This window comes from Aptenodytes patagonicus, chromosome 10 (assembly GCF_965638725.1).
Source record: "Aptenodytes patagonicus chromosome 10, bAptPat1.pri.cur, whole genome shotgun sequence".
NCBI lineage: Eukaryota > Metazoa > Chordata > Aves > Sphenisciformes > Spheniscidae > Aptenodytes > Aptenodytes patagonicus.
The window spans coordinates 8,784,524-8,808,306 of NC_134958.1; positions in this window are offsets into that span (position 1 = coordinate 8,784,524).

The following is a 23,783-nucleotide window of genomic DNA, read 5'->3' on the forward strand; positions in this document are numbered from 1 at the left end:
TGGAAGCATTTTCGTGCCTCTGTGCTGGAAGGCAGCTGCTCTCAGCCTGGTGTTATGTCTACCTCTCAACAGAGAGAAACAAAAGCTCAGTCCCCAGTTTCTCATAACTTGCATGCACCAAGTTGTTTTCTTTTTGAAAGTTTTAGCTCTATTCTCATTCAGATCTACTTAAAACATCCATTGGCTTGCTTCCTTCTCGTTTAGTGTGTACTCTGGTGTGTCAGTTGTTTAGCTTTGCCCATCGGGTTCGTGTCAGATGTGACGCTAACCGCCTATTCCAAATTCCACTTTAAAACAGTATCGTTCTCACTTTGTTCGCTATAAACTGACTACACAGTACCACCTGCTGATGGACCAGCATCACAAACCTGGCTTTTATTACTGCTTTTTTCAAAGGCAGAGTTGCCTGTGACAGCCTTGCTTCTTAGGAAGGGGCCCTGTGTAAGAGGTAGGAATGCTCTCGTGCTCGTGCAGTGCTTTAGACTCTGTCATCTGCTACCATTTAGCAAAAGGATAATGCTGTGTCAGAAGGAGACTCGCGTTTCAGAAGAAAGAGTGAATAGTCTCCATTTTTCAGAGCCTAAAAGGGCAGGAAAAAAATTAGAGCGTAAGCCAGCAGGCCTAAGGCTATTCTGATTTACATCAGAATCTGTATAGGCCCTGTATGGCTTACAAAGACTAGTAATCATCTACATCTACTTCTGTCACCCATCCCAAAGTTCAGGAATGAAGTATCCGAGTATCAAGGTCATTATATTTCATTAGTCTTCATTAACATGAGAGCTGATCTTGGTCTGATCTCCTATTTCAAAAGCTTTTACCACCGAGGCACTAAAACTCTCATCCTCCCCAAAATTCAGGAAATAAACTTGTGTAATCTCAAGTTAGGAAGCAGGCTTGTGTTTTTACTGTATGAGCAATACAGTGAAATATTGATTATAGTTTTTCAGTTGTTGATTCTGAATCCATTGCTCACCCCAGGAAAGTTCCAGTAACTTCTGGCCTAATAAAAGTTTGTAGAATCTGCCCCTTCCTAAGGAACAAAATCAGTGTAATCACAGCCAGATAACTGTCAAAGAGAAACAGTGCAAAGCCAAGAAAAAGAGGCGACAGAGCCAGAACTTGGTATTTTGCAAATCCAGATTCTTGTCTCCTTCAATTATCTATAGGGCAATTAAGAACAGTTTATCCTATGTCCAGTAAAACATTGCCACTTCCAAGAACTTTCTTTCTCCCCAATTTGCATGGTTTTCTCTTTTTTTTTTCTTTTTCTTCTTTTAAGATGTGAAATAGTCTGGTGTCTGGGTTTTGGTTTAGGAAGGCTTGCTTTTTTCATTTCATTTCATCAGGACAGAGTTACATTTGTTCAGCATCTGCACAGGACAACATCTGGAGCCTCAGGAAATTCAGCTGTGTATGACGCTTAAATGAAATTACTTTTTCATGCACTTCAGAAGAGTATCAAGAGCATCTCTCTGACCAAACAGGGCCTTTTGTTCTCCTCCAGCAAGTGTTTCCCATTAAAAATGTCATCTCCCTAACAAATTGCTTCATTGCCTTTGCAGCTGGGGTTATTGTTTTCATGGTTTTGTACTTGTGTGATTCTCTAAGGGAGCAGAAAGCTAGGGGAATGGGGCTTGGTTTCTTCTCTATTTGCCCTGTGTGTGCTGCGCTTTGATTTCCCACCTTTGGGGTGAAGTGCCGTATATTTACCTCTTTACCCTCTGGATTCGCAGAGCACTCGGGCCGCCCACGCGCGGCTGCCAGTTCAGTCCGTGGGCAGCACGGGCAGCGGCACGTGCCTGCAGCGGCCGGGGCATGGGACTGTCCACGCTCCCACCGAACTGGTGAGCTGCTCTCTGGCCTTCTCATCTCAGGTCTCTTGGGGCTGTTGTGCTTGCACAGGGATGGAGGGTGAGAGCAAGGAAAAAGCAAGGTGAGAAATGTCCATTTAAAGCTGGAATATGAAGGACGGTTTTAAAATGAGACAAATCTGTTTCTTTTGTAAGAAATGCAAAGTTTGGTATTTCTCCAGTTTTTCTTCCTGAGGAGAGAGAGTATGCAGGGCAGTTGGGTCTGCAAGAAAACCTAAATTATCCTTAGGGACTTAGGAAGTTTGCTGTGACTTTTCATGAAAAGTCTGATCAGAAATAAAACTAGCAGATGAGAGAAGGAGCTGGAGGAGTTCAAAGGGAGACAGCGTCAGTCTGTACCTACTGCAGCAGGCTCTAATAGTGCAGGGTACGTGCAGTCCCTTACAATAGTGAGCAACCCTGCAATAAACCTCACCTAGCAGCATAGAACTGAAGGGCCTATATCATTTCAGCGAACAACTGCTTAGAAAATGTCAAAACTTCAAAAAACTATTTTGCAGGGACGATACCATTTAAACCCCAAACATAAAAACCTCTTTTTTCCCCCCTCACTTTTCAACCAGGGTTGCCTCCTTTGTGCAGTTTGAAAAACATATTTTTTTATTTTCTCCCACTTGAAGAGAGATACATGCCGAAATCTTAAAATCATAGAATATTTCAAGTTGGAAGAGACCTCTAGAGGTCATCTAGACCAACCCTCGCTCAAAGCATGGTCACCTTTGAAGTTTAATTTCAAATGGCAAGTTATAAATAATCTAGAGGCTACATCTCACTTGCATAAGTGTTCACTGCACAGTAACACACCATCTGCTTAACCTGATACCACTTTTTTTTCCATAGGTGACTACAGATTACTCCTTAATAATTTCACCAACCATATAAACTTGCTGGGTAATCAATTTGTACAGGGTTATTGCCCACTTTCACAGTTCTAGTGCTAGTCCCACAGTATTTGCAGTTTTTCTTAAAGTGTTGCTTCCCAGAGTCATGTATTTTCCTGAGAATGCAGGTTTTCAGTTTGTCAAATGGCAGGAGCTACAGAGAAATGTTGAAAGGCTCATGCCTAAAGCATTATAAGCGAGAATGTAAGTAACATCCCCTCAAATTTATAATTCTTCACAAATCTCGTTGTTGTTTAGACATTCTGATGTTTAAAGCTTCAGCTTGTAATTCCAATTTCTCCTTCATTTAAAAAAAGGATGGGAATAGTTGCAAATCAGGGTTTGCTCTTTTTTTTCTGTTTTGGTGAGTGGTTTCTTAATGGGCTGGCTTTCTAGGTTTGTTTCTCTATTTTGTCTGGGACACCAGCAGCCATTTAGCTCACAAACCACAACAGTTACTTTGGCCATCTCAGGCACAACTGATTTTACCATGTCACCTCTGCTTCTCCTCCCATCCCACTTCCACCCAATGAAAAAAGTCCCTCTGTGTTAAATATAGCAGCAGTCAGCCCTCCTGTGCGGCAGCTCCATTTCAGGCTGTAGCAGAAACATTGGGCACCACACTGTGGAAAATAAGTATGTAGCAGTTGTAAATATACACGTATATTTATATATATAAAATGGTGCTAGAACCCGCAGTCTATAATTTGTGGGTGACCTTTAACTACATGAGGATAAATGGTTACAAATGAGGACCTCTGGTCTTGGCTGTTGTAACCTATTTTCTTACTCCTGTTAGTAAATCAAAAAACATGTATATCCATGGGGTTTTTTTAGTGTAACATTTGGCTTAGATTTAAGCTGGGATAACTGAACAAAGTGGAAAACCAAACAAATAAATATGATTATCCTGCAGTGTTTCGTTTCATGGAATCAGGTTCTGAAATAAGCAAAGTGTGTGGGATACTTTAAGGTCTGTAGGACAGACACGGGCTATTCCCATAATGAAATCTACTGCCTGAATTAGGTCTTTGTGCTATTAGGAGCTTTTTCTTCTCTTTATTTTGCTACAAGATTGCAGTTTTGCTGGAGCCAAGCAGCATGTTAAACTTTTGATTTTCAGAGGCCCTTGTGTGATGAGGCTGGCGACACGAAGCCCTCTTCTTGAAGCACCAACTATGATCAGAGGGTAAGCTCAGTCTCCAAGATCCAGGGTGTTCCAGGACGTTTGGTTTTGAAACGCACCGATAAGGGCTATTTGTGATGGGCATGTGCACAGCAATTCAGGAATAGGATGGAAACAAATACATTCATTACAGGTAGATCATTAAATAGCTGTTGGGTGACGGTGACTCCCTGAGAGCAACATGTAGGGAAAACTGGAAGGAGACGTAGCACTCGAAAGCTATAAATTGTGTTCCCAACCCCTTTAGCTATTTTTATCCCTATCCTTAATTAAACGTGCACATAAGAGCTTTCTCTGTTCTATTTGTTCATCACAACACAGAGAAATAAGTTTTAGCAGGTCTTCCATGACCTTAAGTAGTCAATGACCCTCTGGGCTCTTGATTTCTCCACCTTAATTTCAGTGGGTTAATTTCTCCATGGCAGCCTCTGATTGCTGCTGAGCTGTGGCCCATCTGCCTTTTGCTTTGAAGCTGAGATATTCTTGTCACAACGGAGAATAAATGTTGGGCTTCATGAATTCATCAGCTTATTACCCATTTGTTTCAAGCTTTTCCTGAACAGAGGGAGCAAAATGAAGAACCCCAACCAAAAGTAAAAACCCTGCTAGCCCATCTGTATGTGGATTTCCTTTCTTTCATTTCTTTCATCCTTTCTTCATCTCCATCTCCATTAAAACTCATTTAAAACCTCTATGTTGTCATCTGGGCTATACCATACACACTCCATCCCAAGGTCAGCTGTTTATTTCCTATTTCCTTAGAGTACTTGCCCCAGCCAAATCCCTGCCACATTTTATCTCCCTCTTACCAGTCTGACATTTAAGGCTTTGTGGTTTGCTCCCATAAGCCCAGGAATGCCTTTCCCTGGGTTTGCACAGGTCTCCTGACCCTACATGTATGCAGCTAACAGATTTCATAGGCTTTTCAATTCCGGGTGCTGCTCAGCACCTATCCATCTTTTCTGCTTTCACTCTTAAAAAGCAAGTTCTTCAGGGTTTCTTCACCAGAGTGATAGCCCTGCCCAGAGCTCAGTGGCTGCACAGAGCCCTGCAGCTACCTACAGCATCTGGCAGAAGACTGAATTTATCAGCTCAGTTTCCCTACAAAGACAGCAAGGATCAAGAAGGAAGAATAGAAATAACTACATGTCCCATGGTCAAATTATCTTCACACAGGCACCCTGGCTCAGTGGATCCCTGTGAGTCTGGCACCTCTTTTAGTGCCTGCAAGACTGGAAACCTTATTTCAGAAAGTGTGTTCTTGAGAGGTAACTTCACAGGGGAAAAAAAGGAAAGCACTGCTAGAATCATAGAAGAAGGAGTATGTAGGGAGCTAGACAGGATTGCTAATGGCAACAGGATTTTAATTTGGTTACAGCTATAAAAGCAGTTGCAAACAATGCCAAGACAGCCACTAAAGCATTGGGGAAAAAAATAGCCAAAAGCAGTGGTGATTTCTGAGATGCCTAGAAAGATGTGCATCTTTTGAATTGGGGAGGATGGGAAGGGAAAGAGCATTATGAACGTGAGTCTTAGGGTTTTTACTCTTGAGAAGAAATAAGCCTAAGGGGCTAGGTCTGAGTTCCTTTGGGCCCAGAGGGGAGAGGGATATCATGCTTGGAAAAAACCTGGAGCGCAGCACCGAGATCAGAAGCAGGGCTCAGGCAGAAAAAGGCCCATAGCAAGGACCTGTGATACACTCCAGATCACACCGTGTTAGTGCTGCCCTTAGTGCGGGTTACTGTTCTGCCTTTCTGCGAATCCTCATGTACTGCGTTAAACCCGTGGGCTCTTTACACAGCTATGGTACAGAAATTAATCTTCGCAAATAGTTCCCTTGTCTGTACGCTCCCCAGTCTCACTTCATCTCCTGTGCAGGTTTAAGGAACTGTGCAGCTCCCCAACTTCCTGAAGTATTTCCCATCAGTATTTTCCTTGTTCTTATACTGAGCTTCCTGATGGTTTATCCTTCTGGTTGTCACAGCGATATAATGTCTGAGTGTTTCTCATGAGAAAGAAAAAAAAAAAAAAGGTCGGCAAAAGCAAGGTTGGGATATCTCTGGTTCTTGTCGTCTTTATGGTTAAATGGATCTCTTTCCTTCAGATGTGGAGGGATGGTGATGCTGTGAATGTCATCCTGCTTATGATGGAAAAGGGGAATGGTTTTCATTGTTTCCCAAAGGTGCTCTAACTGGATTTGTCTCATTTCCTCTGCAAGTTCGTTCCACAGCTGCATTTCTTCAGCCAGGAGACTTTGTCTCTAGCTTTTGCACTTTTTGTTGGACTTTGTGATCTGCATTGTCGTGGAGAAGAAGTAAGTATAACTGTCCAGCCAGTGTACAGATGGAGAGGAGGTTTGCAGTGTACCAGGCACTGTACTAATTACTCTGAAGATTAGCTCTGAGGACCTCAGTTAGGAAGAGAGGCAGACTAAGAGCAGGTGGAAGTCATGGACTGGTTTGTTGTGGGTGAAGTCAGGCAAAGGAGCGAGTCACAGAGGAGTCCTTGCTTTCAGTCTGTATTTGCCTTGAGATACTGTGTCTGAATCGTGGACACTGTACACAGCTCCAATACAGACACATCTGGGGATTGCAGGTGCCTTTTCTCTCGGTTATTGAAGTTGTGTCATTGCCGTTCTTTGTTTTTAATATACCTTTCTTGTGCAAGATTCATTATTCTGGCTTCTATACCTAAATCCTGCTCCCTGAAGAGGTGGGAAATCTCATTTCCAGGAATCTGTGGCTGTCTCAGTAAACTCTTAAGAGCTCACCAAGATGAAGGATGACTTTCTGCCCCCACCTCCTCCCTTTCATTCCCTTTTACTAAACCCTACATTCAGGCAGACAAGGTGCTCACGTAGAGACATTGAGCAGAGGATGGAGCACAGATGTTCAGCTGCAGCCCCCTGGGGCCTACACTGACCTTCACTGTGGATGTAGTTTACGTCTTTCCCCTTTGTGGCTTCAGCACTCTTCCCTGGTCTCATGAACCGGTTTCTTCTGATTTACATCTGTGTGGGGCAGCTAAACTGGTTTCACAGAGTTGTTTATGAAAAACTACCTCCATTATGCTCCGTTTCCTTCTGCTGCCACCCTTTTGTCCATGTTTGAATACAAGGGTGATTGCACATTCCCTGCCCTCCAAGCCCCGGCTCCAGAAGTCCATCCCAGCTGACCCTACCCCATCTCCATGCTGCCTGGCCCACCTCATAGCTGGTTGCTAGTACTTGGCAGCACACCTTGTTCTGTGAGGTGTTTCAGTTACTGATGGGTGAATGACGATTCAGAGTTTGGTTTGGATAAGCTCCCATAAATCGTAACGCTTGACTGTAGGTTATCCAAACTATCTGGGCCTCTTGAGACTCTAAATTGGCAGTCTGGAAGATCCAGACTGCTTTCTGAGATTTTGGCACTTCCTGATCCCAGAGAAGCTACAAATAGCATGGCAACAGGCTCTTGCATGAGAGGTCAGCATTTCTGCTTCTTGTCTCAGCTGGATCCTGCAAAATGAGTGAGCAAGCAAACAAGGCCATTAGACCCAGCTACTCAGCCAGGTGGGAGCATGAAGGGGCTGTAAAGAGCTCTCTGGCTCCTTGTGCTTGAGACGTGCATTGCCAGGACCTGTAGGTTGGCATCTGATAGAGAGGGGACTGGAGATACTGTCTGTCGGCACAAAATTGGCTTTGGCACCTCAGTGCACTAGCCCAGGGGTACGTCTGGGTGGAAGAGGGATGCTGCACCACAAAAAGTGGCCAATGGAGCTGACTTTGTTTGGGAAAAAAACCCAATAGATGAAGTTGTGACTGTCAGATTAAAGTGTGTATTTTTGCTTGCAATACAACCCCTCATAACTGTGTATGTACGAACATCTATAGTTCATGGCTAACGCAATATCCTGTCTGTAGCGAGAGCAGGAGATTTGGATGTGAGCAGACTAAGAAGTCCCTTGGCAGAGCCTCACAGGTTCCAGCGTGCAGTAGTTCAGCGACTTTCAAGCCAAAAATCTTGTCCAAATCATTGTATTTAACAGCCACTGATGAACCTATCCTCCCAGAATTTGTCTATACAATTTTTAAACACATTAACACTGGTGATTTATAATTACTAAGGCAGGAAGATTGATGCGGAGGGAGAGAAAGTCCTGTCTTTTACAAATCTCTATAAGGATCCAGCTGTTTAAAAAAAAAAAAAAAAAAAGTGGTCAAAGATTTCAGTAGGTTCTTCTGTAGAATAAACCACTCATTCCTATAACTGCAGTTGTGGATGGATTCCCTACAGAGTTTGGGGATGGGATAGAGCTCATACCTGCACTGCCAAGTCTGTGAGACAAAGAAAGCAATCGTCTGACCTGATGATGTAATTTATTTTCACTCACCTTTGAATCCATTTTTCTTATCTCAGCCCAAAAGCGCTGGATAAACACGATCATTTTGCCAAACATGGACGTTAAATGGGAGGGGGGAAAAAAAACCCCAAACCCTACATTCCCATTACATTTTAGCGTGTTTTTCAGAGCAATTTGCAATGTCCTGGTGTTTTTGCTTTGCATACTGCAACCCTCCCTCTCTCCAGCTTTATTCTGGTGCGCAGCCCTTCCTGCCCACATGGTATTACGCTTCACGCGGACGTCAGGAAGATATTGCTAAATCACAGCTGTATTGCCAAACAACTGGCTCTTCCTCTTGCCAATTTTGTTCAGCCTCTGAAAAGCTACAAGACTTGTGCTGGGTCTCATTCGAACCTAAATGATGTGCTCAGTTACAAACACAAAATAAAATGCAGGACACTAACAAAGCAGTTAGGTTTTGATTAATTCTGTGAAAGGGTTAATGGGATTCTTTTTTTTTTTTCTTCTTTTTTTTTTTTTTTTCCACTCTCTAAGGGGAAAAAAAAGACAGAGTGAGAGACCCAAGTGGACACAACTAGAACAAAGCCCTGTTTATGATTAGTATGGCTGAAAATATCCATGTTAGGCCAGGTGCAGATGGCTAATTCCCCCAGACTACAAGCCAATTTAAACCATAATTCCTGAGATAGACCACTTTTCCCAACATTAATGGGAACCAGCTGCCTCCTATTAATAATATGGATGATTACAAGAAAAAAAAAAGTGGGAGAGGGAGCAGTGAAGTTAGAGAAGATATTATTTTCCAGACTGTTGGCTGTGTCCTGCTGAGGACAATATGGAAAGCTATGGAATATGAGTCTTGAAAAACCTGTCAAGTTAAATAGCTCAGAGGAGGATTGAGTTATCTGTGTACTTCTGTGTTTCAGTGACAAGGTTATTTAAGGGGTAGCAATTGTATTTATTTAGTTATTTGCTGGTTCTTTGCTTTTGCCTTCCCTCCACTGACACTGGATGGTTTTGATTAGCTTCCTAGGAGGGGAGCCCATTGCCTTTGGTACGTCGAGCCTGGCCATTCCCACTGAAGCCTGATTTCATGTGAGACTGTAGAGTACATAAAATCAGAAGGACAACAAATGATCTGAAGTGTTCTCCTGAGAGCCTGACTTGCTGGTTCTAGAAATTTGTTCAAGCTTCCATTATCGCTATGCCAGTGTGAGATGAAATGTGAAGACATGGCAATTCATGGCATGTAATACCTATGTGTCTCAGGAGTGTTGTTTTCTGTGTTCTTTGTGATTGTTTTCCTTTGGTTGTTTTTGGGAAGCTGAGTAGAATTTATTTCAAAAAATAAACTCCATGACATACTTATTTTTTTTGTCTAGAAGACGAGAGGAAAAGGCCCATGGTATCAGTCATCTTCGCTATACTCCTTGTTCCCTATGTAGACATGATTCTTAACACATGGTCGTTTCTTTGAGATCGATGAATAAAGGAGACTCGCTACAAATGTCTCTCTTGCCCCTGCAGGAGATGAGTAGGAGCCAATGCCTTTTTCCCAGTTATTCTGCTAGGATTTTGTGGGATTCTTGGAGACATTTAGCTCACACAGGCTGCACTTCTTAATCCCTTTGATGATGGTCTCTGGACATGTGTAGGAAAATCCAGCTCACGGCATTGTAGTTCCTGCTGGAGGGTTTGCAAGGGACATTTTTGTGTACCTGGAGAGATGCATAGACAGAGCAAGCTGGGATTCCCCTCTACCCAACCTGAGGGTACAAAAGGCCATGATGCCTTCCCAGACCATATGGACCTTGTACATACCTCCTCCAAATGGATGAAATGCAAGAGACCCTCGTAGCCTTTCCTGGTTCTCACTGGTTTGTAAGAGGAAGTAGGGAGAAACCCAGACTAGGACGTTGATTCTTTAATACCCTGATCGCTTGGCATCAGGGTATTAAAGTTTCTGACTCCATAACAGGGAGTCAGGAACCACGGTTCTTGGGAACAATTTCCCTCACTTAGACTATCTTCTGTCCCTTGCTAGATTACAGGAAGGGCCCTTTTATAAGGCAGGAGCAAAACATTTTCTAGATCACAAACTCTTAGATGGCAGCTCTGAGAAAAAAAATACATATACCTTTGACCCTCTAGCTAAGCCATGAAACTAAGGATATTCCAGCAACGTATCCCAGTGGCAACACTTTGTTTTCATTCACATGCCTTAGTAGCCCAGCCCTTGCGTGGGTCACCAGAGCATCTCTCTGGACTATTTACTCTAAAGAAGAAAACCTCCACTGCCCATATCCAAACTTCAAAGTAGCATTTAAAGCAGACATAGCAGAGGTAATGGGAAAGAGATTATTGATTTTATGTATGTAAATAGAGCATAGTTGAGTTGACAATGTCTCTAAATAATTGAAAAATCAGCCTCAGCTGACAGTAGCTCACTAGATAATGAGGCTGGTTGTGGAAGAACGTGAATAATTAGAGAGTGATTCTTGCTGTGTGGAATTGACCCTTGGGGGCTCAGAGAAAGCAGGATTTGTGGCTGCTCTGAAATGCCAGTGGTCTGGTCCAGCATTCCTCTTGTCAATATGAACCTTGTGTTTTTATTGGAAACACGTGTCAAAACAAAACAGTATTTGAGGCTGCTGCTGAGAGAAGGTGGGCAAGTCCAGAGACAGCTAACCTGTTTTTCTGTTTGTTGCCAAAAATACCATGCCATTGCTGCCCATCATGTTCAAATGGAAGGACAGATGGTAAGCACCTTCACAGTAAAGAAATTATTGCTATACAGGTATGTACAGATAGAAAAATATCTTACACTGCTGATTCTGACACTATTTCCTCCTTAATAATGTTATTCCCACTCAGAAAATTAGAGAGGTCAGGGTGACTATGGCATCCTTCTACTCCTTGATGATGCCCAGATTGAGAGTTTATATTACAGTACTTCCCTGGAGAAAAGTTGTTGCAGCAAGCCAGTCCTGATCTTTCCTGGATGGGCAGAGGAGTATTCAGTGAAGACCTGCCAGTCATACGTAATATTTTACTCCCTATGGGCTGCGAAAACACTTTGAAAACTTTGTAAATTATGAGTCTTGGAACTGTTACCTGCATCACAGAGAATTCAAAGTAAAGAGGTGAGAGTTCTAGCATCTGGTGTTTACATAAATAAGTCTTTGTGTTTGTTAGTTTTCTTTTCTTTTTCCTGATTTAAAATTATTTTGTTGGGCTGTTAAACATCTACCTCTTTCTCTGCCCTCTTCCTTATCCCACCTCCTGAGATGGTTTTATTTCATGGGTGAATTAAATGGTTTGGGAAGCTAAAGAACCCAATTTGTAATGTGCCTTAGGGGCCTTCAGAATGAAAGGCAGGGATTGATGTAGAGTATTTAGTTATTAGTGTCTTCATATTTCTTTCCCTTGACCTACCTGTCCCATCATGTTATAAGATCTTCACAGTTGAGATTTGAGGCAATAATGGTGAAATCTGGAACACGTGAGCCCTATTTAGGCCCAGCACCATCATATTTCTGGACTGAATCTAATCCTCATGGAAAAGGACATCTCTGGCAAAAGAAAACATGGCTGTCATAGGCTTTACCAAGTTCAGTTTAACACAGTAGAATGTGCTCTGGCATCTTTGTTTGGTTTCCATTTTAAATATAAAACTACAGACACATTTCCTTCTGTTGTAGGTCTTAAAGAAGATTTACAAACCAAAAAAAGAACTCTACAGCACTCCAAGGTCTGGCCTTGTGATGCCAGGAGATAAGTCTCCGCTCGTCTTAATATCATCTCTGCAACTCTTCTATAGTTGTCACCATTCCTCACTGCACCTGTGATCTCTTCTTATGTATTTCCTATTGCTTTTGAATAGTTCAGGAAATAGAAACTGTTTGCATCCAAGTTCCAAAGGATTAGAGCCGACTTTTGGATTGGAGGCCCATGGAGGTGAGATGAAAGGATTTTCTTTGAGCCCCGTATCTTCACTGCTGCCACAGGCACAAGTAGCTTTGAGACATTCTCTTTGGAGGGTCAAAATGTCCCAAAACTTTCAGGCAAAACCCAATTTATTTCCATCCTCTGAGATCTTTTTCAGTCATCACAGACATATTTCTTTCGGTGAGTATCCATTTCCAGTTTAGAAATTGCAATCAGAGGACTTTTTTATAGTCAATACTCCTTTTTGTTAGTTTGAACCACCATGTGACAATTGTCATGTGCACTTTCAGAATGGGAAAGTTTTGCCCTCGCTAATAGTTTTACCAAGAAGAATTTCCCTTATTAATTAATTGCACAAGCTTAATTGGTTCTTTAATGGAATGGCAAAACCAGATAACCATTCTAGAAATCTAAATCCACTTGTGGTCTTTGACCGAGCTCTTTGATTTTATTTGTGTCTGATGCATTTTAGTGTCCTCTTTGCTTACTGAACAAAGACTCTGCTATGAATTGGGTGCATTTTGGGAAAGATTATTACAAAATAAAAAATTCTGGAGCTCCTCAAATTGAAGAAAGAGGATCTGATAGCAGGCAGACTGAGCTATGGATGACTCCTTTTGAAGACCTCGTCTATCAACTAGGAATTGGCACAGGCAGCCCTTGGATTACGGTGGAATTATAAGCACACTCTTCTCGCGGTGGTGGCACAATTGTTTTGAAACTAGGCAGATCTTCTGTGTTTACTATTTGGCAGGTTCCGTGTTTTTGGCTGGCAGCCACGCAGAAATGTGTTTAGTTTTAATTGACAGCCATGGTCAACACTGCAGATCCCAGGTAGGTACTGCTAATCCTGACAAGGCAAGGCAGAAACAGAGAGCAGGCTTGCTTTTCAGCTAGCCAGACACTCAGTCTTCGGGATAGCAAAGGCACTTTGCCTCTAGACAATTCACACTCAGGATCTCAACCTCCAGTCTCATAGTCCACCTCAGCACCCCTTTGTAAGCAGCCCATGGCCATGGTCCGTAAGCTGTTGCAAGCAAAATGACTTTGTGATCAGCTTTGGTGCAATGGGAAGCCAGGTGCTAGTACCCTTGCACAAGAGATCTTATTAGAGCAGAGAGACATCCAGAGTTGTATTTTCTTGGATTTGAGACTTGAAAGCAAGAATAGTTACACACAGACCTGTAGTTTAAAATATGAGACATTCCAAAAGTACATATGGTTAGATTTATGTAAGTAAGCCGCAGTTTGTAATGGTTTAGATTTAACCTCCTGGTCCTTGTGAGAGAGTTTCAGCCTTGCTCTCAAGAGAGTAAAAGAGTAACACAGAACATTTACAAAAGTAAAAAAAAAAAAAAAAGCATATGCACAGACTTATGATGGCTTAGTCATGACATCTAATTAGGGACAGCAATGATTTCTGTGAACTACAAAAACATTAGTTTCAGTTGGCATAAAATTCCACAGAATAATACTCGCAACTATCTCTCAGTCTATCTGTCTCTCTATCAGTCGCGCTCATGTGCTTTATTATTAGTGATGCATTCCTCCTCATGTTATTGTCTTCCTTATAAGATAATTTCTCAAGGAATTCCTTAACTTCCCCCTTAAGTGCCTTGCATTTCAAGTAGCTGCTTAACAGAGCTCCATGGTAAAGGGACTTGTATTTATGGAGAAAAGGTTGCACCCGGGCATCAGGACAACATGCCTCCTTATCAGCATTTAGGTCTCATCCTTATTAACAGCTTATGCCTCTGACAGAGAAAAAGAAACAGAGTCACGTTAGATACCACCAGAAGGTAGAGATTTACTGTGCCAAAGAGAGCAAAGGAAATTCGGCGTGTGACCTGGGAGTAAATGGGACGGTTGTTCCATCCCTATGTCGTGGGATGCCCCCAGTGAGAAAGTAACCCAGACCCTGACACAGTCAGTGACAGCTTCAAAACATGAATTCAGTGAATCGAGGTATTCCCCAGCCTCCAGATACAATTACTGGTAGTATCTCTGCAGAGAGACATCTTCGGAACAGCACAGCATTCATGAATTTGGATTATTTCTGAGAGCTGTTTTTTTAATCTGGGAGAAGTTGAAGAATATCCCCCAGTTGCTCATTTTTAATGGGGCTGCGAGATCGAGGTGGAGACCCGGCTGTTCCAAACTTTCCAAAAGGCATTTCCAATAGTAGAGTAGCCCCATTTTCTCCTTCAACAGGTCTTTAAACTGTGCAGTACTCGTTCATCAGCCTCAGACTTTGATTTGGCACTGCTATGTCGTGCAGATGTAGCAATCACGTTTGCGAGCCTGGAACTAATTAAAAATGGAATATTTTAGATCAGTCATGGTGAGTGTGGCCAGATTTACAGGGAGAATACAAGGGAGCTTAAGGAGCAGAGTGATCTAGCCTTTTAAAAATGTTCTTCCTTCAACATTGGTACATTACCTACAGGCCAATTGGGTTGGTCCTTTACAGCACTGTCTTTATGCACCCTCAGGCTGGTTAAAGTGGAGCTTTAAGGGCACACAGGCGTTTCATGGTTTTCTACATTCCAGATGCATGGAGAATCGTCTCTAAAATATGCCTGGCAAGACATTGCTTTTTTTATTCTCTTCTTTAAGAGGGCATGGCTGCCAAGCCTGTCCATCAGTTTAACAGGAGACAATGAGTTAAAGGCTGTGGGGAATAGAAAAAATCAGGAGATCAGAGCAAAAACAGATGAGGAGATAGATGTGGCTCTAGCCCTGTAGCAACCATATGTCTGATAGCTGCACAGAATGGGGTAGGGCCATCATAGGTAATACCGTTACCTAAAACTTGGAGACTGCAGTGATTTCCATGAACCTCTCCAATCCTATGAACTCGGTTTGTGAGTGACTGAAGAAAGAGCTTGCCTGCAGACAGCGCTGCAGGGTCTTTGGGGAGGAAAGATTATCCACAGAGCAATTATATGGTGGGTCACCATCATTTTCGCCTTGTTCAGCTCAACATTTTCTAGGCTTTGCTGCTTCTGGCTACCAGCTCTGCACCTGCTCTGTGCTGAGTCAAGCTTAGAAACAAAGAAAAAAAACCTATGATCTCTCCCATGGTGTAGTCAGGGCTCATTACTCGAATACTGTGTTCAGTTTTGGGCCCCTCACTACAAGAAGGACGTCGAGGTGCTGGAGCGTGTCCAGAGAAGGGCAACGAGGCTGGTGAGGGGTCTGGAGAACAAGCCTTATGAGGAGCGGCTGAGGGAACTGGGGTTGTTTAGCCTGGAGAAAAGGAGGCTGAGGGGAGACCTCATTGCTCTCTACAACTACCTGAAAGGAGGTTGTAGTGAGGTGGGGGTCGGTCTCTTCTCCCAAGTAACAAGCGATAGGACGAGAGGAAATGGCCTCAAGTTGCGCCAGGGGAGGTTTAGATTGGATGTGAGGAAAAATGTCTTTACTGAAAGAGTGGATAAACATTGGAACAGGCTGCCCAGGGAAGTGGTGGAGTCCCCATCCCTGGAGGTATCTAAAAGACGAGTAGATGAGGCACTTAGGGACATGGTTTAGTGGACATGGTGGTGTTGGGTGGACGGTTGGACTCGATGATCTTAGAGGTCTTTTCCAACCTCAATGATTCTATGATTCTATGATTACAGACCAGTGCTTTTTCCCTTTGCACCTCACGAACAGCTTGCTCTAGCTGTGACCGGCAACCGGTGTGCCACGGCACCAGTCACACATCAATTACACCACTGATCACAGCCTGGTGGGGACATTGGCTTCCTGTCACCACTGCTTTGCATCACCTGGTTGTCTCCTGGGCAGCACCTGGCTACGAGTGCCTTGAGTCGGGATCTCTTCACTGTGTGCAGACTCTCTTCTAATGGGCTATTTGATCAGATCCTTGGGGACTGCCTCCGAGCAAACAAATAAATGGCAATAATAAGGCTGTGCCCTAGATGTTGCTGCTACTGGAGAATAGAAAGCTTACCTGTAGGTTGTCATTCACATGGGGTATTCCTTGTATGATGCTCAGATGGCAAAGCCTGTTACTGGTTTGTATATAGGAAGCTGACTTTTCAGTCCTGGTCCCCCACAAAAGTGTGTGATTTGCAAACCCCAAGATAAACAGGTAATTTAGTATCATATAGTGATTTCTTTTTCTTTTAATCCCAAAAGACCTTTAAAATGAATTTGTAGACCAACCGGTAAAGTGTTGAATGCAGGTGGAGGCACTATGGTGGAGAGGTGGCCGGGGGGTGTCTCCAGCCATTTGCACCCAGCTTTTCATTCCAAGGGACGTGCTGTCACCAAAAGGCCCCGTGTGGTTCTGCTGATCTGCTGAGGGTATTCAGCAAACGTCTCTGTTTATCAGCCTGCCTTAAAGAAAAATAAATAACGAATCAACTTTTCTTAAACATGGCATGGTTTGCAGTCTCTGCAAGGGGTTCTTTGCAGCATGGCTTATGTTACCATTAAAATGACTTAACTGGAACCTCTGCTCAGCAGCATTGTAGGTGACATATTCCCTAGCTGCGGTGTATCCAAACAGATTGTTGCAAGGCCTTGAATAAACATTTTGTAAGTCTATCACTGAAGCAATTTACATCAAGCAGCATTTATTTCATGGGTGCCAACTGGTTCTTGTGTATTCCTGACAGAGGACGCAATGTTTTCTATCAAATCTGGTGGGTATAAACAGAATACCTGTTAATAATGTGGCAGGAACCTGACTGAAGACAATATTTATGGCTCATGCATATGAAAGTCTCATAGATAGTTTGCTTATAAAGAGCACATGAATTCTGTGGTTAATGTTTGAAATGAGTAAGAGAACAAGAATAATTTTAAACATTTTTCTCACGGGCATACCTACCCACACATTTTCATTCCTCTTGTAATATGAAGGTTTGATGTTTTTCTCAGAACAGGCTGAATGCAGAGCTCATCAAAGCTGATCCATCCGTTGTTTTCAAGAGGTTTAGTGCTAGGGTCAATACAATGTAGTAAAGAATTAGACTAAAGCATTCAAAATCTAGCAAAAGGAGCAAATTCCCAGGGCCCTTAATTTTTTCTTGCATGTTACTCTGGTGAAATCTCAAGTTCATCCATTGATGTCAGTGACGAATTTAAACTGTGCTGAAACGGAGCAGAACCAGGTCTTGGCCGGAGTGGCAGTCATTAGGTGGTGAGTTGTGTGCTAAGCACCTTGAAACTGAACCTCGTCCAAACCCCAAGTCTGCAGAATGGAGATGGAAATTTCATGAAGCAAGGCTTCAGTTTGAGTATTCTTGCTCCTTTTTGCCTTCACACAAATTAGCAGAGTTCTAAAAACAGCTTCTAATGCTCATTTCTACTGGCACGGCCGCTATTGATCGTGTCCAGAAAGAGGAATGGAAAGACACGACAGAATTGGCAATGGTCCTGAGCCGTGGAGTTTGGATCTAAACTCCGATCCAAACTTTGCTAAAGAACAGGATTTTTTTTTTTTTTTTTTTTTTTTTAATCTGGAGGTTTGATTTAATCTCTTGTACGTGCATGGAAAATCCACAGCTCTGGAGTACGTTTTTTTCTCAATGGATAAGTTCTATCGAATCTGGTGCTCTGTGGTGACCGGCTTGGTGAGGGAACTTTTAACCTGGGAAGAGAGTGGCCTAAGCAGCAGCAGCAGCATCTGCAGGGGAGAGGGGTCTCCAGCCATGGGAACCAGGAAGGCAAAGAATATTCTGAGCATTCCCAAACATGGCCCAGCTCGAATGTCTCAGCTAGCTTTTTTCCAGAAGAGTCTTTTTTTTTCAGTTGTTCGGTCAGCTGGAGGAGGTGTAGTACTTAAAACCGGATTCACAAATGCTCCCATGAATAGGCTGGAAACTTTAGTCAGCATGAAGATTTTGGTCACACTGTGATTAATACTTGCCCAATTTCTGCAGTATTTTTTTTTAATGAGTAGCAACTCATTAAACCTATTAAACTCATTGTTTTCAACCAAATATTTGTACCTGGAAATGCATTTATTATCAGTTACTATTTGCTGTTTTTTTAGTTTTAAGCTCTTCAGTCTGTCCAGTCAATAAACAGAAATATTAGTGTATGATTGAGCCAACCCATTATTATTAAAATAAACTAACAAAATATCATACTGTACAATTTGCAAAAAGACAACAGATTGGCAATTGCTTGTCCAAACTGTATGGTAAATACTTTCCAGTAATGAGTGGCTTAACAGAAAACAGGAGAGAAAAGACAACAAATAAAATCAATATTATTATAAATACTATTTGCCACAAGTAATTTGAAAAGCTCCGTTTTCATCCAAAAAATTTGTTTTAAATTATATGCTGACATATTCTGGAAATAACTATGACAGACTATTTTTAAATTAGTAGTACACAAAGGAGTTTCTTCTTTATGTCCCTTTTTACATCAACAGTTTCTGGTTTCTGATGTGCTAAAATAGACTTGGATAAGGATTTATGTGTGTGCGTGTGTATGTATGCATGTAGCCACTGTTATTTATTTATTTTCTGGTTTGGACTACAGAATTGTGTGCTTTTGGAAGCAGGTGGTTTCCAGCATTTGAAGAGATCTGCATGTTAAATGAGTTACGTTTTGTATTGCAGGGAAGTATTGCTACATGTATTTTCATGACATTCCTTTCAGGCATCTTTTCGGGTTTGTTTCCAAAGTGCTATGAAAAAGTGATTTGCTTTCAGAAAGGAATTGCACAGCTAAAACTAATAAATATGTTATAGCTAATGTGGAAACTAAATATGTCAGAGGTGATGTGGAAAACATTGGAGCAGACTGAGCTGAAAGGATAAATGATCCCAAGAAGGAGTCAAACGAAGCTGTTGCAGAAAGTCCACCTTTTACCAGAGTCAGGACGGACTGGAAACCACAGATGAAAGACCCTTGCTTCCCGTGGAGGATTCCGGAGAACCAAGAGACTTCCTGCTGACTTGGGTGAATGAGTCGGTCGCTGCCCGGCCAATGTATCCTCACACTGCCCCTTTCTGGGCGAAGGATCCAAATGTCGGTGGTGCCCCAAGCCCTGCATCCCCATTATGGGATAGCCGAGTGTCCCACGGAGGCTCGTGCAAGCTGTGAATGCCATGTACTTATAGTTTCAAGTGGCAAACACACACCTGTGTCCAGGATGAGCATTCTGTGTGATCTTCTCTACAGGCTTTAGCAGTATTGGAGATCTCTGTAGGGACTGAAGTTTCCTTATTGTCATACCAGGAAGCCTTGATAGAAATGCAACTCAAGAGTTGCAGTTTCAGTAGTGCCCTGTATAACTGGCTGACAGTTCCGGGGGATGCCTGCCTTGTCCCCATCAGCATACAGTATCTATACCGCAGGGGGTCCCTCATGACTAGATGCACTGTCATAGGTGTATGTTGTTTTACCACCAGATATGACGTTGTCTAAAGTTTGACAAACAGCTCTGATGGGTGTCATCTCTGGTTTTGTGAGCATTCATCTTACCAGATCTCTCAGATCAATTCTCCAGTTTGGCTCCTGAAATGAAAATTAAACATCCTACCCACCAGGAAAACTAATTTGAAAATACATTTTTAACCCCAGAGCAATCTTTTACCTGCAAACTTAATTGTGTTCCTTTAAGAAGATGTAATTAAGTATCCTCATGGCAGACCATCAGTTTTTACAAAGCATCTCTAGAGCAGATAGACATCATTACTAATACAATTCTTGGAGGTGCAGGCAGGAAAATAAATTGGTTGTCGTTGGGACATCATCAATATAATGAACATCTGACATGTAGACTGTTAGTTTCAGATGAAGCAGACATAGATGAGGGGGAAAAATTGTTAATAAGAACAGCAGACAGGACATTGCAGACTGTATCTGTCTCATGAAATGTTATTTGCTGCCAACACATCACGGTAAAGAAAGTCTGGTCTACCTGGGAATAGATGAGAAAAATAAAGTGAAGAGACGCTTTCAGGTATGCCCTGAGAAGCTCTGCTGAATAACGCAGTTTGAATCTTTGACTTTTTTTATTACATCTCAGTAGCTACTTTCATTTCAGGCAGGAAATTGGTAGTTTGCCTGTCTTTTATTTCCATTTACCACTACAGCAAAATTGAACCTTTGATTTTTGGAACTATACTGTCTCCAAGAGAAATCAGTAGCTAACATTGTCATTCAGACAAATACAAAGCAGAGCTGGTTCAAGTTTTGCAAAGCCTATGGGGAAATTTTGACATGCAGAAATGAATACCCAAATGCCCTCGGCTGCCTCGGGGATTTCCGGCAGCGTCTGCAGCATGCAGGGGAAAAATTCCAGGGTTGAAAACAGCTGAAAGTGTTCCATGATAGTGTCCCAGCTCAGCACTCTTTAGTCTCACTCATCTTACATGGATTTAAGCATGTGTTTATTGTTAAGGGTAGATGCTAAATTCAACGGGAACCCACTGCTTTTCCAAGCAGGACCACAGCTCCTTTTCTGATTCGTGAATTATTTGGGAAGTGAACCTAGGCTCTTTCAAGCCTTTTCTTCCAATATTCATTAACAAGTTTGGACGAAACAATCAAACCTTTGATTCAACGGTTTCCTATTCAATTTACGTGATGGGTGAACTAAACCACACAATATAATTCCTTTTACCAGTTTTAGATGACTGAAACACACTGAAGGAGAAAATTTTCACTTTGTTCACTTGGAAGAGTTTTGAATGAACGGTTGCTCATGTCAAAGGGATTAACGAAGGGATTTATCAGCATACTTGCACAGATCCCCACTTGTCAGGATACGTGTGAGCTAAAACCCCACAAGTCAGAGCAAACTACAAGAAGCAATGTCATGAGAGAGTATCCTTATGCAACTAGAGCAGCTCAAAGCACTGTGCACACCCTGAGCTGATCAGGAGGTATAAATAACCCTCCTCGTGAAATGCATTTGGCCAGAGAAAGCACGGTAGACAGCGTCAAAGTTTGTGTGGAACCTGAAAGAGATAGCCAAACCCCAACAGGATCAAAAGTTCAGGTAAACATCCTAACGCTCAGATACCAGTGTGAATGCTCTCCAAACCTATCCAAGCCATCTGGGCCCAGCTCATTAACCTTGTAGTGTCATGAGAAATGGATTTCTCGCAAGGTTTCTGACGCTTCCTGTTGTTTGACAGGCAGGAAATACCATCAGAAGGGCCTTTCTCGCTGGAGTTCATCATTTTCGGTAGGAGAGGGAATCAGGAAGTGCAGAGGCAGCGCGAAAATGAAAAACAGCGTGCTGGGGTTGGGATGGGGGGGGGGAGAAGGGATATTGGGAAGGGAAGTTAATCAACTTTTCTAATGCCATAGAAACAGGCTAGTTTTGAGAGGCACCAGCACATGTGGGAAGGGGCTGCTGTGCCGGGCGGTGGCGGGATGTGCTTCTGGAAGAGCGGCTCGCCCCACCCGTTGGTCCAGCCCAGGTGGGTTGGATTTCCCTGTGACTGGGGAATGCAGCAGGATGAGAAACTCTGTTGAAATGAGAAGCTGCAAATCACTTTGCAGCTTTAGAAAGAATTTTCCTTGTAAGGATCCCAAATCGGTAACTTCAATCTTGATGCTGTTGTCACTTCACAGTGTATCTGGCATCCTGAAAAGGATCATCATCCATTGTTTTTTTATTAATATTTATTTTTTATTTTGCAGGGCTCTAATTAAACACTGGGCTACCTGCTAGCCTATCTGGCATCACCTCGTTGCTCCCGGATGACAGGACAGTGGCAATCACCTCTGATGATGGATTCAGAGGTGTACGGCTGTGCTGTTTTGCTACAAACGGAGCAAAACGGAGGATTCTTTGTGTGCAAGTCTGAGGCTGTGTACACATGTGCGTGAACTCTCCAAAAGCAAACAACTAGCCTTTATAAAGCCAAATTCCAAGCAAGAAACCAGCTCAGCAGCTGTGAAAGGTGTCTCTGTGTTTCATTGTTGATAAAGGTACAACCCACAGTGACTCAAACCTCAGGATGTGGTGGAAAGCCGGGAAGAAAAGAAAGATAGAGAGTGGGGGAGAAAGGGGAAAAAAAAACCGTCTCAGGATGAGGAGTTCAGACACGCCAGATTTCTTTGGCACAGACATTGCTGTCATGAGCCTTGCAGACGTTTAATGTTTGATTCCCCGCTTTCTTTTCACTTGGCACTGAGCGTGAAGATTTTGAAAACAGTATTGCAAAGTGTTTTAAATTGCAAAGCTGACCCGTGAGTGCCATGAACAGCATCTCCTTCATATGCTACAAGTTGACAGTGCAGGCAGGAACCTGCCATGTGAGGGCTGTCACCAATCTGTCATTAATCTGCATCTGCTCACTGTGACATAAACGTCGATGATCATTTTCCTCCACTCCAGCCCTTTCTTGAACTCTTCTGGGAAAGCAGAAGGCAGCTGCCCGAAGGACAGGGACTTGGCCGTGGAAAAAGGGAAAGGGAAAATCTAGTCTGGAAGCTGAATACTAGAAGTAGGCATTGATTTCCTATCAGAGAGGTGAAGCGTTCAAATTTGCTATGCTGCTTTGTCTTGAAAGGCATTTACCCAGGCATCAGGACTACCAGGTGTGCTGCGTTCAGATGAGATAATGCTTCAGGGTTCGTTCTGAGGCCCCAGATTTCACTCCACCAGCTCCAGCCATCTGGCTTAGGCACAGCTTCTCACTGAAGCAGCAGGAGTGACTTGAAGCTTGGTGGCCTCAGTGTTTCTCCTGTGATGCTGTTGTCGGATATTTAGCTATAGGAGCACTAGCTCAGGCATGCGGAAGGAACAAAACTATCCCATAACAGACAGTATCTAACTAGCAGAACAGGTCTTTTTTTCTACCAAACATGTGTTTCCTTTGCTTGCAGTGAAAGAAGAGTGCAGCTACAATATGAATGAGGTGAGAGCAGAACTATGTAAGGGATGAAGAAAATAAGAAATAGAGCAAATCGTGTGAAGGCTGTATGGGCTTGTCTCTAGCATTTACTGATAGGAATAATACAGGATCCCCTGTCAGGTCTAATCAAACCTGTTGAGTTGACAGATGCTGATTCAGCACCGAGACATAGTGCCTGCTCTCCAGAGGAAGATTTACAAAGGTCAACCTGAGCCTCTGCAGCAGTGATTTTCACATTGCTGGTGCTGGGAATCCAGGAGCTACTCAAACCAGGCACATGGAAGGTAACTAAGAAAATAAATCTATTATCGATAGACTTACGTTGCTACACCTCCTCCATCAGGCCATTACAGAAGCCCAAGAGGCCCACAACTGGAGAGAGATTGAAAATGAATGCTCTGTTGTCAGTGAAGAGGAGTTGGGCTTCAAAGGCTGGTTCAGAGCAGGAGCCAAACCGAGCTGCTCTGCATCATCTTCACTGATGATAACGGGAGTGGGACTTCAGTGTCCCTGGGGGAAGGTCTGCCTTTGAGAATAGCAGATTGTGTCCGGTTGCTTTTAACCTCCAAAGAGTTTAAATAAGTCACGTGAGCTCTGAGTGGCTGGAAAGGACCAAATACAGGAATAATTGCAGTGGTGCTACCCGGGTACCTCAGCAGTCGCTGACACCTGATCTATGCCATGTGTTGTGGTCTTTGGT